Genomic DNA, 18,681 nt, shown 5'->3' on the forward strand with positions numbered 1-18,681 from the left:
TGAAATACATTTATTTCATGCTAAGTATACTACAATTAAATTTTTTATATGTATGTGCTTAATAAAATGTCCTGCAATTGTACTTTTAGTATTTTAAACTGGTCTACTAAATTGGAACAACTAATTTGTACTTAATGCACTTTAATTGTGCAGAAGTAGTGCTGAAGTACAAATAAAGATATTCTTAGTATATTTTATTGCGCTAAAGTGGAAATATTGCAAGTACACTTCAGGTACTCTTTAAATATTTTGCATTTAAAGTCTGATATTATTCAAAGATCATGCATTGTGCACAAGTAATATGCCAAGTAAAGTTTAATTATAATTTTTATATCAGTAAGTCTCTAGTTCTGTCAGTATATGTTAATAGATTTGAACTATATACTTAGCATGAAATAATATGTATTTCATAATATGTCATTTTATAATACATATTATGTATTATAATATGTATAATATGTATATAATATGTATTTTAAATATAACTTTTTTACTAGGGTGTGTATATATATATATATACATATGACATATGATATATATATACATATATGAAGAATTCAGATGCAAAAGCCTCTAAGTGCCGTCTGAAATTTTCTTCTAAAATTAGCATTTTTATCAGGCTCCTATGTTTAGGTTCAGTAAATGGCAATGTATAATTCCTTTTCTATGCCATTAAAGTGAAAGAACTGAACATAAATATAGGAGCTTGATAAAAATGCTCATTTTAGATGACAATATTCTGCTATATTCTCCCTTTTTCTCTTCATTAAAGCTGCTAGTGGATGAGTCATAATTGTTTATTGTGGTAATTTACATGCCACAAATGCTGTTGATATAATTTTACTTATTTTGAACATGATAAATTCTATTAAGTTGACTCTATCAGCAATAAATAATCTTTTTATGGACTTTACAATCATTTGTAATCAGCATTTGTGAATTTATTTCACTTCAGCAATGAAATACATGATTGCTCTTTACGGTGAATTCAGGTAAATTTTGCCATTGTTTATCATTGGGACATTTTTTCCTCGGTTATCTCAGTGGTTCAGTTGCATCAAATTCGGCATTGTAATATTTCTCAGTACTCTAAAGCAAAGTAAGACTTGAGAACATAACACCCTGACACAAACTCTCCATGGCTTGAGGTTTCAGGGGTGCATTGACTGTGAAGTTTATGAAAACAAACAGCAGACACTGGGCATAGAAGAGATCTCTGCCTACATATGGTTTGCGTTTCTTCAAATCTCTCAATCCTATCTTCCAGTCCTTCTCTCACAGAGACATTCTCAGATGGTCGGAACGAAAGGCTCGGAAATCCAGTCTTAGATGAACTGGGAGGACCAGGACACTGGACAATATGTATCGAATCAAGCCATTCTCTTATTAAAATGCTAAGTGCATGCTGCTTTTGGAATTTTTCAAAGGCTACATTAAGGGGAAGTTGTTACGCTGGGAATTATAGGAGCAGTCGATGGAAGAGGACAGAATGCCATCTGTGTAAACACACAAGAGCTTAGCATGGCTAGCTGCAGGCCATGCACTGAATGTCTACATTGCTAAAAATGAAGGTTAGCAGAGATGCTAAGTTAGCATTAGGGTCCAGTGCAGTTCTCTGGGAAGTTCAGAAAAATTATTTTAAAAATGTATTTTCTTACGTCTCTGCTGTGTATGAAACACTGATAAATCTGAAGCCTGCGTGAACATAAAACTAACATCGAAAATCTGGCTATTTTTCATACAGATTCATTTCATGCTGATGTCCAAAATCTTGTTTCTGTGCTTCATATATTGTAGTGTTGACTGCTCTTTCTGTCCTAAAACAAATGTCCTGTCTTGAATGTTTTTTTTTTCTTTGACATTTTTATTGTAAAATGTCAACTATATTGTTTTATTGTTACCATTTTCTGACAGGACATCCTCCAGCCTAATCTGATGCCGATAGTGAGATTTCAATCTCATCCAAGAATATAGTACAAACATATATTTCATGCACATCTGTCCTTGTGTGGGTTGCACCTGTCAGACAAGCCACCTTTCAGCCCCATGTCATCTTGTTGGATCTTTAGTGATTATATCTTGATTCATTTTTGTCACTAGAGTAGCTTAACATCACATTGAGAGGAGGTCACAGTATGCATATACTCAATGTGGACCTCCATGTGCACCGCCACAATAGTTGAAAACAGCAACTTTTCCAATTGCTTCTGATTTATGCATGTCGTTTACAGAGCTGTCACGACATCTCACAGCATGCAATAAATTCTCATTCTTGTTCGACTTGTTTTTCCATATCAGCAGAGCACCTTCTCCTGCAGGGCCAAACAGCTGTGATTTCTGTCCTTTACAGCCCTATATTATCATCCACAATGTTAAACCACAGCTGTGAAAACACATCTGAAATATAAATTATTATATAATTATGGTTGCTATAATTTACTATATCTATTTAAATTAACTTAAATAGATATAGTAAATTACACTGTGTAATACTACATAGTATACAATAGTTATATAATGTAATATTTCATTTAATAATTTATTAATTAGCATTCTCTCCATATATAATTTTAATATTTATAATATTCCCAATATTTTATAGCTACAAATATATATTATACATTTTACTATACTTCATATTAATATTACTGCAATTTTGTGTTTATTTTTAAATGTAATGTCAAATAATTTAAAATATTTGATATATAAAACTATAATAAATCATTATTATATTATATTATATTATATTATATAAATTTTATAGAATTTTATGGAATATTACATTATATAATTGTACAATAGTTATATAATTTAATATTTAATGTTATTATTTATAATATTCACAATAATTTACTTTATAGCTACAAAAATGGTAAGCAATAATAGTTTACATTTTATTATATTCTTAATATAATTATTACTATAATTATTCATATTTAATTTTTTTAATATATGATATATAAAAACTATAACCAATATATAATATAATATAATATAATATAATATAATATAATACATACATCTTATAAGTATTTGTATTCCTACAATAGTGTTAGTTCAGATTTCATGTCTTATTATCAGTGATTATAAATGAGTTTAATTTAGCAGAAACATCCTCTGTATCCTTCCGCTGACAATCTGAACTTTGACCCAAAGTCCCTGACTAATTGAATTATGCTTTTAATCACACACACTGCTTGTAAATATTGTTTTGAACTTCTGCCCCTCTTGAATCATCACTAACTTTGCTGTGTATACATTAAATAAGTGGATTTTGCTTTGACCTTCCCTACAGAGAAAGATATGTCATTAAGACTTTACTCTTAAATATCATGAAAAATGAACAGGAAGCACATCTGTCTGTCTGTTTATCTGTATAACTTTTAACTTTTTGCCTTAACTTTGCCTCCTTGTGGTTCCATAGCAAACAGCAACCACATATTAATCCTTCCAGACGTTTTGAATGGAATAACAAAAGTGCCGGGATCTCTGTGTTCCAGTCAAGCATGTGCAAGTATTTCCACAGCACCGTCATCCACCTGCTTGATCCGTACCTGCAGTGTTTTTCCCTTTGTGTTCTTTATAAGGGGCCCAAGCATGTATTTCTGGCTCAGCTGTGTCCACAGTGTCTGTTTTATTTAGGAAACCAGAGTTAAGATCCCACATCAGTGGGAGGGACTAAGGGACACAGACAGACACAGTAAAAGCCATGACTCTTTGAGCCTTGGTCGGGGCCACGGTCATGTCACTTATTGCATTGCTCTGGAATGAAGTGTGAACAAAACGTCTGCCATCATTTCGCCTCCAGAAAAGCCCCATTTAAAAGCAGGAGACTGGCGTTCATCTCGGGTTTATGATGAGCCTTTAACAACTCACACATCATATTGGGAGAAACAGTATTGGGAGAAATGGAAGATGGTTCTGGGTAATCCAAGTTAACGCACGACGCTTACCGCATCTGTACTGTTGCCATGATCGTGTGTGGAAATTCTCCACACGTCTGAAGGCCTTTCATTATCACATCTCTCGCCGTTCGTATGAACCTTTTGCCAAGTGGCTTTCGCAGTCTTTAGGTCCCTTCCACAGGGAGCCAATTACATGGCAGTGCACTTTCTTTATTAAAGACCTAAAACATCATAGCCTATGGGAGCCTGACAAGCCTAATGTGCAGGGAGCTACATAGTCAAAATAAAATTCATACATATTTACTGAGATATTCAAAGTGGCATAAAAATGATTTCATCCATTGGCATCGCGAAGAAACCGAGCAATTAAACAGAAGGGAAAATGAATGTGTATTCCACATACGGTTCCGTGAACGATTCCGCTCAAAAGCAAAAGAATCGGGAGATTTACGGCGGCCACTGACCCCGAGTGCTCATGGTAGAAAGCCTCAGGAGAACCCGGCTCAGGCTTCATGCCAAACACTTTAAGATTTAAAGAGGTGATGAGGAAACTATCCAGATGAGAAAGGAACACATTGGTAGGAGCACAATACCCTTTCTCTTCCCACCTAAACGCACATACACGAGCAGAGCGGCCGACCCGCTCTCTCCCGGCTGGCCGTGTCGGGCCCGTCCCACGGGGGTCGGGGTAGCTGTGGAGGTGAGGTGTTACTCGCTGGCCACTTTGCCGGTGTTGAGGATTATGTTTATAGAGATTGGAAAATGAAACGAATGGGTAGGGAACATTAACCACCACAGGAAGAGCTGTTGCCAGAGCCTCCATTTAGGAACGGAAATAGAGAATTTGTCAGCGTAATCGGAAGGTAATTAGGTGAAGCGGAGCAGCCAGACCAGAGGAGCGTAGGTTGCCCCCCTTTTGCTCTATGAGGTGTCAACTGCTAGCTGTGTTAGCTTGGCAGAAGTCTTAACCCACAATGGCAGGGTTTGGGAATCTGTGGTGAACCTGCCGGCTCGCTGCGAACAACATGACATGATCACAAATAAACTGAAAATGTAGTTTTAACCCAGCTTATCCTCAGACAGGAAACAGGGTCACGCTCAGAGTCGACGCATCATTTGTATTCTCAGCTGCTAATTGGCCAGCTGTTGAGTATGACATCATTAAGGATAATGGGTATGAAGAATGCTGCGTTCCTTTCCGAACCGAACCCAAAAGTCGGAGCTTATTTGTTGTTGCTGTTACTTGTTCTTGTTGATGTTCAACTTTTTTGTTATTAGTCATGTAATGAATAATGTGAATAATTTGAAAACATATGTGCCAACCATCTTCCTGAATTTATCAAATGAAACATTTAATATTGTTCCTGAGAATTTCTGTCAAAATAACAGCTCTGTGTTTTAATTTTTGAAAGCAAAAAAAAAAAAAAAAAATTGTGAATATTATATCTTTAAAAAGTTGTAAATAACAATTATTGGAGTATACATTTTACAAGAAAATACTATTTTCATTTTTCCACTTATAAATTTCACATTTTGTGTTACTTGCTGTTTCTTTCCAATTGTTTGTAACATTTAATAGCAATTTCTGAGTGAAAACGGTTTCTACTGTAATTTTATGTCAAGTCAAATGTATTTGTATTGCACTTTTCACAAAAGACATTATTTCAAAGCAGTTTTAAATTTAAGCAAATCTTAATTATACTATTGTTCTGTAAAATAAAATAATAATAATAATAATAACAGTGCTGGGCAATGATTAATCACGATTAATCGCATCCAAAATAAAAGTTTTTGTTGTACATAATAAATGTGTGTGTACTGTGTATATTTATTATTGTCATTGATTTTAATGCATTTTCAAGAAAATCATTACTTGTATTATGAAACTAATACTACATAAAAGCCCACTCTCATTAAAATGACATGACAGAACCAAAGGTCAAAGGTTGATTCGGTCAGGTGCAAAGGTTAACTTGCATTACACAGCTGTGGGCATCCACCAGATACTTCACCTGAATGAAGCGTGAGTGAGCGCAGCTATAGGTCATGCAGGCCTGGTTAAACTTGGTCTGGCTGGGTTATGAGAAGTACAGTCCAAAGGGGTTTGAATTCTCTGAGGCGAGCACCTGAGCTCAGTGTCTGCTCCCGAGCACTGACCCTTCCTGACTGAGATATTACTGCTCCGGGCTGCTGCTATGTGCAAACCCCCCTCCCGCTCTTTCTTTATCTCCTTCTCTTTTTTTGCTGTTGGCAGATTGAGCCTATAAATGAGGGGCTTTCAAGCTTTCATGCAAGATCACAGGTGCTTATTTCGAAAATGACAATTTTGCCTTTCCATAATTTCATGTTACAGCATTACCAGATCTTATCAAGAGCCGCCATCTTATTCCTGAGGTTGAGTAACTTAATGAAAGATATTTTGCCCTGCTTCTCAAACAGCAGCATACACACAGACCCGCTTGGGGGCGAGAGGAACAGTTCTTCTGTAGGATCTTGATCTGTTTTTGATATTTTAAAACTTCATTAAGTGCAATTTTAACAAATCAGTCCATTTTAACCTTCAATATTATAGTAATGTACCAACTGACTCTCATGTATATTTTAGTTGAGAGATTTTTTTTCCTTGAGAAAATTTGTCATGTACTGTACCTGATATATATCCAAAATAATCGATATTGAGTCGAATCGAATCAAATCGCAAGCTTGTGAATGAGAATCGACTCGAATCATGAAATTTGTGTCAAAACCCATCCCTAATAAGAAGTCTTGTTTTCTAAGAAATATTTACAAATTAAGTGAATTTATGATTTAAAAAAGGTCAAATATCAGCCAAGGGGCACAGAAAAATCTGCTTAATTCAAAGGGAAAAGTTTTCATACCACATTGACAGATATTTGTTTTCATTTTAATTTCTCAAAAAAACAAGACATCTTCATTTTGCTTCATTTTGTGTATTTGTACTGGAAAACAAGACAAAAATACTGATGAAGATATTTATTTATTTATTCAGGCAACATTTAAGGCCATGACTTTATACATTTCTATTCATTTTTTTTTTTTCAACACTAAGACCGAGGCTTTAATTTGTGGAACAGCAAATTAAGATTTTGTATTTTGTATATATGCTGAATGGGGTAAAAAGTTCAGGAGTAAACAACAAATCTGAGAAATTGGGATTTAAAATCTAATTTCAACTTGAAAATAAAGTTTTAGGACTTCGAGGGGAAAAAAGGAAGAAGAAAAAAAACTGGAAAAAAATATTCAAATTCTCCACTATTTGAAAAAAAATGACTGAAAGAATAATATGAAAGTATCAGAAGAATTGTATAAAATTCGAAAAAATTACAGCATTTTCACTGGTGGTCTCAGATATTTAAACCCTCTGTATCCTGTAAGCCAGATTTGTCAGATGTAACCAAGGCATCACATACCAGGCAGTTTATCATGAACAGCACACAAGCATGACATGACTAGTGGAAGTCATTTAAATTGAGCCGTCAGCACCCTGAAGAGGTGTGTGAAAAGTCAAGTCACTTCCTGCTGCATCCTTTACAAACAGGAAGTTTAAATCCTGGGAGCAGACAGTGTCTGAGACACATACCGAGGTACTTGCGTTTGCAGAAATATTTTTACAGGATTAACCCAGGCCACGGCAAACTATTTGCAGTAAAGGGTTTTAGGGTCCACGAAAGTTGAAGAAAACATCTCGAAGGCTAGAGGTGAACTGCCATGTGTTGATGCTGCAAAAGTAGTTACCGATACTATTTTTTGTTGTGCAGTTTCTCAGTTATATAATGATCCACCGAGACAAATTTCTTCTCGTTCTTTCTTTTCCTTTTTTTTAGTCGAGGCTCCATAACTCAAATACCTCCATCAAACCTTGCATGTTTTTCGGGGGATGTAATTTCAGCCACTTAAGGATCATTAAAAAGAGATCAGATTAAATATCGGCAGTTAAGAGGCGTGCCGAGGGAGGATAGAGACAGAAATAATGAGGAGATTTGTTTGTCAGTCAAATTCTGACGAGCTCAATCCCTCTAGTTGTCTGAGGGCGAGCGGAGGGTCTTTTTCTTGTGCAAATCTACCGATGAAATGTTGACAAAACAGACAATTTTGGGTCATTTTCTTGGTGGCACTCTTTCAGCGAGCCAGTCACTCAGAACCCCCTCATTTGGCATAGCACCCCGCCGTGACCTTTGACATATATCTGGTCCCGGACTTCTTCTTCTTTTGCGATCCGGTGAAGGGACGTAACAGTTGTGCCTTTCAGGTCAGGTGGACGCGGCCTTGGAGTTTAAGGCTGAAGGGCTATAAAGGATCTCTTTGTGTGTCTTTCCCCTGCGGAGCATGAGCAGAGGGATAAGAAATGTGGTTAATGGCTCAGGAGTGGGCTAATCATCGGTTGCCATTACTGCTCCAATATCAGCAGGGATGACAGACTTATCAATGACAAAGGGCCCAGGTGAAGACCCAGACCGGCCCCTTCAGTTTTGATCTCTGGTCCGCAAAGCAGGAGCTTTCATTCGAGCTAAGCACCAGTCAGTATACTTCTCTCGCTCTTACTCTTTCTGTCTCCTTCTTTCTCTCTTTTCTCTCTGCTTGTGCCAGGAATCACTCATCCGCTCTCCCCCCGTTCAGGCCCCCACGTTGTGTTCTCTCATGCCTCAGCCATTATATCCACAATTTGGCTTAATTTCTTAGGCAACTGCAATGTGATAATGCATCTCTGTGGAGAGGATATAAAATCTCATGATTGTTCTTTTCATTTAACCTTTTTGTGCCTTGTACATTGTGTACAGCACAAAAAAAAAGCAAAAACGAGTGCTCTGGCTTTTACTTCATTTTAAATGATGTCAATGAAAAGATTGTTCTTTTAAAAATAATGATAGAGAAGAGTAAGTTTTATTTGACCACTTGCTGCCTTTAAGCAGTATATAGTGTTAAGAATACACAAAACAAAATAAAATATAAAATATAAATTTGTAAAATATAGAAAAAACTGTTATATATTCTGTAAAATCTAAATGCTGTATTATTTTTTTACAATGTATTTTGGACATTAATATATTTAGACTGAAAATCTTTGAAGAACTAAAGCCATCTAAAAAATATTTCTGTACATTTAAAAAAATATATATGTTAGTGATTAGGTATCTATTGTCTATTTGCCTATCTATCTATAGTGTACACACACACACACACACACACATACATATATATATATATATATATATATATCTCATTGTAAGATTTAGAAAAAAACATCTATCGTCTCTATTGTCTCTATCTATCTTTATTTGTCTCTATCTATCTATCTATCTATCTGTATAAAATTTCAAAATCTTGTATTAAGGTATTCAATATGAAAAAGAATACTTTGTGAAGACGACTGAATACAAACTGTGACGGTCTAATGGTTATGTTTATCTACCATCGTCGCCTTTTGCAAACGTTATTAAACGCAAAAGCCGAATAACTCTGATCACCCACTGGGTGCCAGATGAGAGTGCTTTATTTCTTAAATCCAATCACCACAGTGTTTCTGTGTGGGAAACCTCACATCAATATTCTTCAGGCATATATTGCATGATTATCATCTGTCATTAGAGCTCGCTATATTTGGGTGCAGAAGTGGTGATTAGGTGTAAAATTATCAAGAGAAGAGACAATGAACTACAGATGGGAGTTTGAGCAGGCCGATCATTACACACATATGTATAACTGCCTGAGAATATAATTTGCTTCTAAGGACTAAGTGTGATATGAAATTAATGTTTCAGGATTACATCATAAACTCTTAAATCATACTTTTAGTGATCATTAAGTCAGTTCTAAACTTTTAAGGCTTCTCACAGACTTAATAAAATACTAACTCCAAATAATTAGTCTTTTGCTCATATTAATAAAAACACCGTGGCTCGCAAGTGACTGAGGATGTTGGTTTGTGGGATTGTAGCGGCTTTATGAACACACTGAAATGTGTCCAGGGAGGAAGTTTGAAATGAAGAAAATAGAGTTTTCCAGCTAAATAAACACTGTTCTTTTTAGCACAAAAACACTCTGAGAAATTGATTTGAAAAACAGATATGTTTTGCTTTTTTAAATAACAAAAATGCATTCAGCAACCCTAAGCACAAAGGATGTGAAAACATTTTGTGTGAATTACACTGACAAAACACGTGAGATATGAACATGCTCAACAATCTGATCACCATATAGTATGTTTCAATCCCCAGCTTTGCCAAATAGTAACCTTAGAGGAATAAGTCCTGCACACACACACACACACACGCACACACACACATGCACATGCACACCTGGACAACCCGAGCCTTTCACCGGCAGTCGTGGTGAGGAGCAGGTACTGACAGACTCAAACACCTGCTATTGGAAAGTATGTTCTCCCTCAGTGATCCTGGGTTTTACAGGACTGGGAGGCTATTGTTCTGTCCCGGTGCTGACAGGCAAGGTATTTCTGGACTCCTGGAGCACATACAAAAAAACAATGGCCAATTCATGTAAGTTAGTAGCCTATAGGAAAAACAGCTTTACTATTTCAACTCACTTTCCAGCTTTGAACATAGTGTGTTACTAAAATGTTGATAGTATAACACAAACCAATGTCTTAATTTGTTTTAGAAAATGTCTGAATTCCTTTATAATATCTTTATCTGAGGGTCAAGCTTGGCTTTTGAAGAAATCTAAATTTCAGTTAACACCCTGCAGTGACATTCACCTGTGACACAGCGCTGGCTGGCCAAGAATGCAGTGCACCTGTAAACCTGAGGTACTCTGATCTCTATCAGCAGCTATCAACGGCAGACCATCAATCAGCACGAGACTTTTTGATCTATCATTGGCACGGTTACGTATAAAATCGTTTTTTTGTGTGTGTGTTTTGAAGGAGCAAAGTATAGATTTTTGATGTATAAATCATATTAGTAATGACCAACATCCATCTCTTGGTTGATTTATTGACTGATACAGTGAAAATAAATACAGTTGTATACTACCATTCAAAAGTCTCTTATGTTCACCAAGGCTGCGTTCATTTGATCAAAAGTACTGTAAAATGAAAAAAAAAATCTGAAATAGTATTACTATTTAAAATAATACTTTTCTGTTTTAATATATTTTAAAATGTCATTTATTCCTGTGGTCGCAAAGCTGAATTTTCAGCATCATTACTCCAGTCTTCAGTGTCTCATGATCCTTCAGAAATCATTCTAATATGCTGATTTGCTGCTCAAGAAATATTTCTTTTTATTCACAATGTTGAAAAAAGTTGCAATGAAAATAAAGAAATTTACTAGCAATTTTCACTTAGCTGTTTAATATTTTTTGTGTAAACTGTAATACATTTACAATAGATAGTTCAAAAGAACACCTTTTATGTGAAGTAGAAATCTTTTGTAACATTAGAAATGTCTTTACTGTCACTTTTGATTAATATAATGTATCCTTACTGAATAAAATTACTTTCGTTCAAAGCCTCCAAACTTTTAAACAATAGTGTTTTTCGAGTCAAATAAGGTCGACTAGGCATTTTAATCACATGCTTACAACTTAAAAAAAAAAAAAAAAATTGTGTGTGCTGCTTAATATTTTTTTGTGTAAACTGTGATACATTTACAAAAGATAGTTCAAAAGGACACCTTTTACTGCATGTGATCCTTATGTTATCCTTACTGAATAATTATTACTTTCATTCAGAGCCTCCAAACTTCAAATAAGGTCGACTAGGCATTTTAATCACATACTTAATTTGCTGTTTTTGATCCCTGATATGCAGACTTGGGAAAGTCTAGAAAATGATCATCCAGCTAGGCCTGTCTTAAGCAGGAGGGGAATTTGCAAAGTCACCTGGACTACAAATCGCTGCAAGGCACCTCTGAGCTCCAGGGCCACCCCGATCGGGTCCCCAGCTCTGATCCCCAACGCCGACCCCGCTCAAAATCATCCCCATTAGCTTACTGCCGAGGAATTCTCGGTCAAGTGAATGGCGCAGTGGCTAACAAAACCCTATTTCAAGGAAGATTACAACTTCAACAGGAAACCTTTTGATGAGCGAGACTGTTTGAAAATGTTATCAATATCACCATCACCCCTTGGGGTCAACAAAACCATTTCTAATCACCCCATACCTGTGGCTATGTATTTTTTGTGTTTGTGTGTATATGTGTATGTGAGTGTGTGTGTGGTTATTTAAGAGAGAGCAAGAGAGAAAAAATGGGCGAATTATCTTACTGTTAGAGAATAGAAGGGAGACTTGTTTAACATGGGCCACGCTCAAGAGCACGTGCGATGACAAAGCGATTTTGCTCCTTACACCGGTCACCCACCTGCACTCAGATTAGGTCAGATATTCATTTCTGAGGCCAAGCTGTCTCTCAAATAAGATGATGAAAAAGGCTCATTGTGGATAACATTCTTTCTCGGCTGAAGTAGAAAAAAGGGCAAAAAATAAAAACATAATACCGCATTATGCTGCAGTGGGAGGAACAATGGTGCTGTTTTAGAGACTTTACTGAATCTGTTTAGTTAAAATAACTAGGCCTATAGTATATTTTTGTTGAAATTGCCACCAGTAATTTTTAGACATCTGGGGGCCAAAATGATTTATGTCGGCCTGTATATTTAGTGCAAAAACTACAATTTTTTGAAGCAACAGAAAAGGCCAAATAAGGCATGTGATTGGTTGCAGTATGATCATGTGAGTGAAATGGCAAATGTAAATATTTAAACAGGTAAATAATGTTTGGATATGTGTAAAATATCAAATATTTCAGGACAAACTGTAAATGGCAGTAATTCAGTCCAATATTCAATCTGTAAACTTGATATGATTATAGAATGCACCAAATGTGCTCAAAGGCATCCTGTATTTGTAGTTTAAATATTTACTTCCAGCAAATAAACACATAAATGAACACATCTGTGGAATTTCAAACAGACCTCTTTGCATACATTGGTTCATTTCCAAATATATCCTTCTAAATGTAGCCCTTGAGACTATGTAAATGAATGATGTAAATGAATCAAAGGATTTGAAGCATGACATAACTATGAAATTATAAAGTTTAGCAAATGGATAAAAGTTGTTGTTGTTGTTTTCTATGGAATGGTCATATGTGATGTTATTGTTAGTAGTAAATTATTGTAAAAGAGGGTTGTACCAGATTAACTCTTAAAAATAAAGGTTCTTCAGCAGTCCTTTCACCTTGGGTTCAGCAAAGAACCATTATGCTGTGCACACTGAAAAAAGGATTAGTTGAATTTACAAATTTTTTTTAAGGTAAGCAGTTGCAATGATTTATTTTTTTATGTAGCTAAAATAAATTGTTTGCAACCACTTACCTTAAAAAAATTAGTATAATTTCTTTTTTTTTCATTGCAGAGCTTTTGAGTTGGCTCTATGACCGAAAAAGGTAACATCACATATTCTTATATATAGGCTATCAATGTATTTGTTTTCTGGCTTCAGTACAGAGAACTTGAGAATAAAAACTTGGTTGTAAAAACTTAGCAAAGGTTCTTCTTTGCATCCAGCTGAAACAACGTCTTGACTCTTGTCGCCTGACATAAATTTAGATGATACAGTGCTGCAGAACAGCATATTGAAATATAGTAAATTCTGTAACCTATGTAATACGTTATTTGTGTCATTGTTCTACATCATATTATAGAGATGATTATATAACATAATCATTTATGCCTATATAGAGTAGCCTTTATCACGGTTGATGTTTACTGAACAATGTGAACAGACGTCTACTCTTTTAGACTAGGCTACTTGTTAATTTAGCCTATGGCTCCCTCTGCTGTTAGATGTAGTAAAACAACTCGAAACTGGCCAGCTGAAGGATGCACATGGGTTATTATGACCTCATTCCAAGTTTGATGATAACACTTTATATGTTTAAATACGAGTTTAGACTTCTTAAAATTCAAGAAGTAGGTTAAGCAGGTCAATTCTTCTCCCCCATGCTATTATGTGTTTGATCTAAAATACAGTATTGAATTAATATGTTACATTGTTTTACATTTTCTCTAAAAGGCAATGATAAATAAATAAATAAATGAATACATATTTTTTTAAATTTTCAAATTGTTTGCTCATGTTAAAATATTGTATAAAATATCAATAAAGCTATTTCTCTTCTAGTCCATAATGCATAGTATTTAATTCTATTATTATTATTATTATTATTATTGTTATTACTATTATTATTATTATTATTTGTTTTATTGTTGTTCTTTTATAAGTTCATAATTATTATATTTATAAAATAAAAAATGAACAATATTTATATTATAATAAATAATTAGAATAAACGATAATGTATATTATCATTAAAATTATTATTTTTTCTTTTATTATATATAGGCCCCTCATTCAAATAATAAATAATAACTATTATAATTATTATTTATAATTATTTATTTTAATTATTATTTTTTTAAGAAGAGTTCTGTACTAGTAAGTAGACTTTATGGTTCTTTAATGATTTATAAACCGGCCTCAAAATCTGGTTTAGTAGGTATTCACGGAAGTGAATTCTGGATAACGTTACTCTTCACTGAAATTACTGCAACAAAGCTGACATCCTTAAACATACACTGCCTGACCCTTGTAGCGAAAAGTCGAAGGGAAGGGGGCGAGCCCTACCGCTGATCTCTATAGCATCTACCGAGCGATTTCCCCTAGAGACAGCACGCGTCCACTTCCGGTTGGGCAGAGAGCTGGAAAAATAGCAACGGCCGAGGAGCACAGCTGGGAAAGGAGGAGGCAGGCTGGAGCTAAAGCGAGTCGCTGTGCAGAGGAATGGGCGACGTTTGATCAGAGAAGGTGAGGCGTGATATTTTTAATTCGCGCTTTATGTTCGCTCAGACGTTATGGTTGTTGTATTTGACGCGGTTATACCGGACGCTTCTAAATACATGTCGCTAACCGGCTAACTTGTTAGCATTCCGTGACAGCTTTGGTGCGAGCTAGCCTGGCAGCAAATGTAACGAGGGGGAGTTCGCATGCAGCGCTGGGCAAATTAACGTTACCTCTCCGAGCGAAACTGTCATGATATGACCTTAACGTTACCATTTTACACCGCTCTTTAGCTCTTCAACGTAGCTTACGTGTTTTTTATACTGACTCCGATGCAGTCAGTGTTAGCTGCCAACCTCCACATTCCCCTCAATCACAAGCAAGTGGGCCACTTCCCACCCTCCTATTTGTGTTTAGACAAGTAAAACTTTTGATTACAACCGGAGACGCGAGGCAAAAGTACCTTACATTAACTTATTACGTTAAGGTATTTAACTATCGAAAGTGTAACGTTAAGTCATTGGCTGTGTCATAAAAGTAGTGAGCCGCCTAAGTTACCTAGATAGCTTTTGTACATTATAAATTCGTTTGATGTTGCCAGTTATGTTGCCAACTCACTAGGTTTTGAAACAGCCAGAGTTATTTGAGCTGTTACTGGTTTATTTGACAAGGTGGTAATGATTTATTTAAAGTGAAACTGCATTTAAGTAGCTTAGTAACTTGATCGTCAAAAGCCACAATTAATGTATTCAATTTATAACGTGTTTAAGGGAATGACTTTGTCACAGGTGGCCTAGTTTTAGTTCACCCAAAATGAAAATGAAAGGGTTAGTGTTCCTAACCTTCTGCCTGTCATTTTTGTGTGAAATGTCCCTTTAACTTCCACGTATCATATAATATGTGTGACTGTCCACGAACAGTGCTGTGTCTATAAGATAAAACTTTTATTGGCATACAGGGAAAGTAAAGTGTGAGTGTTGTGCAAGAATGAGAATCATTTTTATAGTTTCACTTTCAAAAGTTGTTAATGTGCCATAATGATTTTTTTTGCCGTGAATGTGTTTTTGTTTTTGGCTTACAGCTGAGAGTTCACATGTAAAACAATTATCTGTAAGTTATTAAATGGTTACCTTATGTAAACGTAAAAAAAAAACCTTTCTTTACCTTTCCACATATGTCTGCTCTAGTTTTTGAAGTACTGTTTTAAGTGTGAAAAATTGCTTGCGTTTTTCCTAATTTGTTAGTCTTTTTGGATAAAAGTGGCTGCTAATTGACTAACTGCAATTGCAGGTTACAACCTACAAATGCAGATTAGTAGGCTAAATGTGTCACAGCAGTTCACAAGAATAATAGTGCAACAATAAGGTTCTGAAAGTAAAAATCTCATTCATTCTTTTCATAGTGCAATTGGTTTTGAACGATAACCTGTAAAGACAGACCTGCTTCGAGCTTCAAGGTTGTTGCGAGGTTGTTAAAGCCATCAGCCTACATTATTTCATCTAGCTTAGTAAACCGTGCCCACTCCCACTCCAATGAAGAACTGCATATCATGTAGTCAGTCTGCTTATGTTCTCAAATTACTATAATATTTGTATGCGTAATATGTAATTTTTTGCAATAAAAGTAAAAACATATGGTTTCTATATTATTAACATCTTTAACTCAATAGTTCTATACGTCTCCATCAATTCAATTGTGACATTCGCAATGCTTCATGGGATTGCAGTTCTTTCTGATAAATGCACAGTCATGACCTTTGACTTTACTGATTTTCAGATACTGAAAATTTTCCTTCAAATTAAAGTTTGTAATGTTGTGATTCACCTCGTAGCTAATTGGCTTGGTTCATGGCTTACATCTTTTTAAAAAATCTATGGGAAAAATACTCCTTAAACCAACAGCGCAGGAAAAAGTGGGTGGGCACAGTTGCGTTCTATAGGAAGGATATCCGAGTGAAACTTGAGTAAGAACATTCCGGGTTTTTTTTTTTTTTTTTTTTTAACTCCGGTTCTATAGATACCTCTGGCATATGTTCAAGGTGATTGTGTACCTGAAATATGTCTTCTTGAGCAATACCCTGAAATTGAAAGTAAAAATATTTGTATTTGCCTTTGTCTTTTTAAAAGGCATATTTTGCTCACTAATCCTATAGGTGCGTTTATGGCATCTCTGGAGGCATAAAGGTCCCTCCTAACCACTCGGAATGTTTCCCAACCAGGCTTGTCTGAACAGACGGAGCCAAACCAATTAAGCCATGTGCATTATTGCTTCGCACTCGATAAACCTTTCATTTTTGTGGCTGTGGCTGCTTCTCCTCAGTATTAGCTGTTAAAGGGGTTTGGTTTGAAAATCCTCCTGTTATGGCAGATTTATAGCATGTAGGGGGGAAAAAAGAAGGACTTTTCTTGTATCTTACTCAAGACATCACCTCCGCTGCTCCAGCTTTTGTTAGCTGCTTCTGAATCTAATGACTTCTGGCTGTGAGTATAATCCTTGAGTTTTTTGGGAATGTTGAAGAGCAGTTTGTCCCTGAAGCTTGCGGTTCAGTGGGCTTTGGCTGTGTGTTCCTTGTCTCTTGGCCAGCTTCAATGGGGATCGACTTGGGAAAGAAGAAAGGATGCCTTTGACCTGCGCACCCGAGGCAAAACAGAATGACTTGGTGGTATTTTTATCCACTCTGATTATGCCTGTTAGATATGCAAAACCTGGCTGATTTCCCTGGCCAGTTCCTTTATAGCGATTCTTAATTATCCTTTCGAATTTGTGCAGCAGTTTCCCTTTGATGTAGCTTTTCTTTTCTTGCCATCAGAATGATTGGACTCGTAGATGGTGATGGGAGGAGGCACAAAACAGGCCTGGACTATGTTCCTAATGCACATTGGCCTTTTTATGATCTTTCTCCTGTCACGATCGGGAGCAATATGGTAGTGTTTTAACTGAAGATTCCTTTGGTGTAGCCTCATCCTTGGGACCAAGGATGTTACCCAGAGCTTCTGACCCATTTTTCGTTAGCTGTTCGAGCTAGCTGCTGCTGTGTTGTTGAGTTATAGGCTATATTATCATGATAGATATGCTAGCGGTTATATAAACGTGATTAGAGATTGTAGTTATTCACTACTGTTTGTACTGCAAGTTCTTCACTGCAACCCGTCAAAATAAAAGTTTAGTTTAACGTTAATCTGTCAGAATATTACTATTTAGCAGTCTGAAGACTCAATGCTACTACTGCTAATAAATATTAATAAATCTTTATTTTTAAAGGAATAATCACATCTGTTTTCTTTTTAATTTTAACAGTAAACCTCTGTTGTGCAGCACTTTGTTTGCCAAAAAAATTTAAGGGTTTAATTTTCATTATAAATTAAATTAATGTTTTATGCCTTCATCTGATTACCAGAAAAATTAAGAACATTTTATAGGGCCCTACTATTGTTTAAAAAGTACCCTATACAAAAAAAAAAGAATAGGTTTAAAATACAGGCACGTGGTTCTTAATTTCTTTTTATTAATTCACTATTTGTAAACTGATGTTTACTGTTAATTTTTTAGAAATATCAATAGCATTTGTATTAAAACTATATTCACTGAATGTAATAAAAAAAAATCGAGAATCGAATCGGGATATCTGAATCGATACCCAGCCCTACTCATGAGACATGTGACTTTCAACCCATTACTTTGGGTAACCTGAATTGCTCCAGGACGTATTTCATGTATTTTTATATGAAAAAAAAAAACATTCAGTGTGGTATTTTTTTTTTCAAGGCACTTCAGTGTCTATAACTTTTTATCTTTTTGAGCATTATCAACTCTGGATGATGGATAGTAAAGCCCAAAGCTTCTTCTCCAAAATTGTCTGTGTAGCACACTGTTGTCAGGAACTGTTACCATTTTACGTTAGGTAGGTCATTTTCAGCTGTGGGTCCCAAAACTGGGGGTGCAGGTTAACAGGTT

General features: G+C 35.5%; 1 protein-coding gene across 1 annotated transcript in view; it reads left to right on the top strand.

Moving 5' to 3' along the window:
* Positions 1-14,622: 14,622 nt before the first annotated feature.
* Positions 14,623-18,681, top strand: part of LOC107723248 (zinc finger and BTB domain-containing protein 34-like) — a 15,847-nt gene continuing 11,788 nt past the window's right edge. Inside the window, exon 1 of the mRNA XM_016531813.1 lies at positions 14,623-14,754. The gene's annotated coding sequence lies outside the window, so the exon portion shown is untranslated. The remainder of the gene's footprint in view (positions 14,755-18,681) is intronic.

This window comes from Sinocyclocheilus rhinocerous, unplaced genomic scaffold (genome assembly GCF_001515625.1).
Source record: "Sinocyclocheilus rhinocerous isolate Xijiao unplaced genomic scaffold, SAMN03320098_v1.1 scaffold2199, whole genome shotgun sequence".
In the NCBI taxonomy this organism is placed as follows: domain Eukaryota; kingdom Metazoa; phylum Chordata; class Actinopteri; order Cypriniformes; family Cyprinidae; genus Sinocyclocheilus; species Sinocyclocheilus rhinocerous.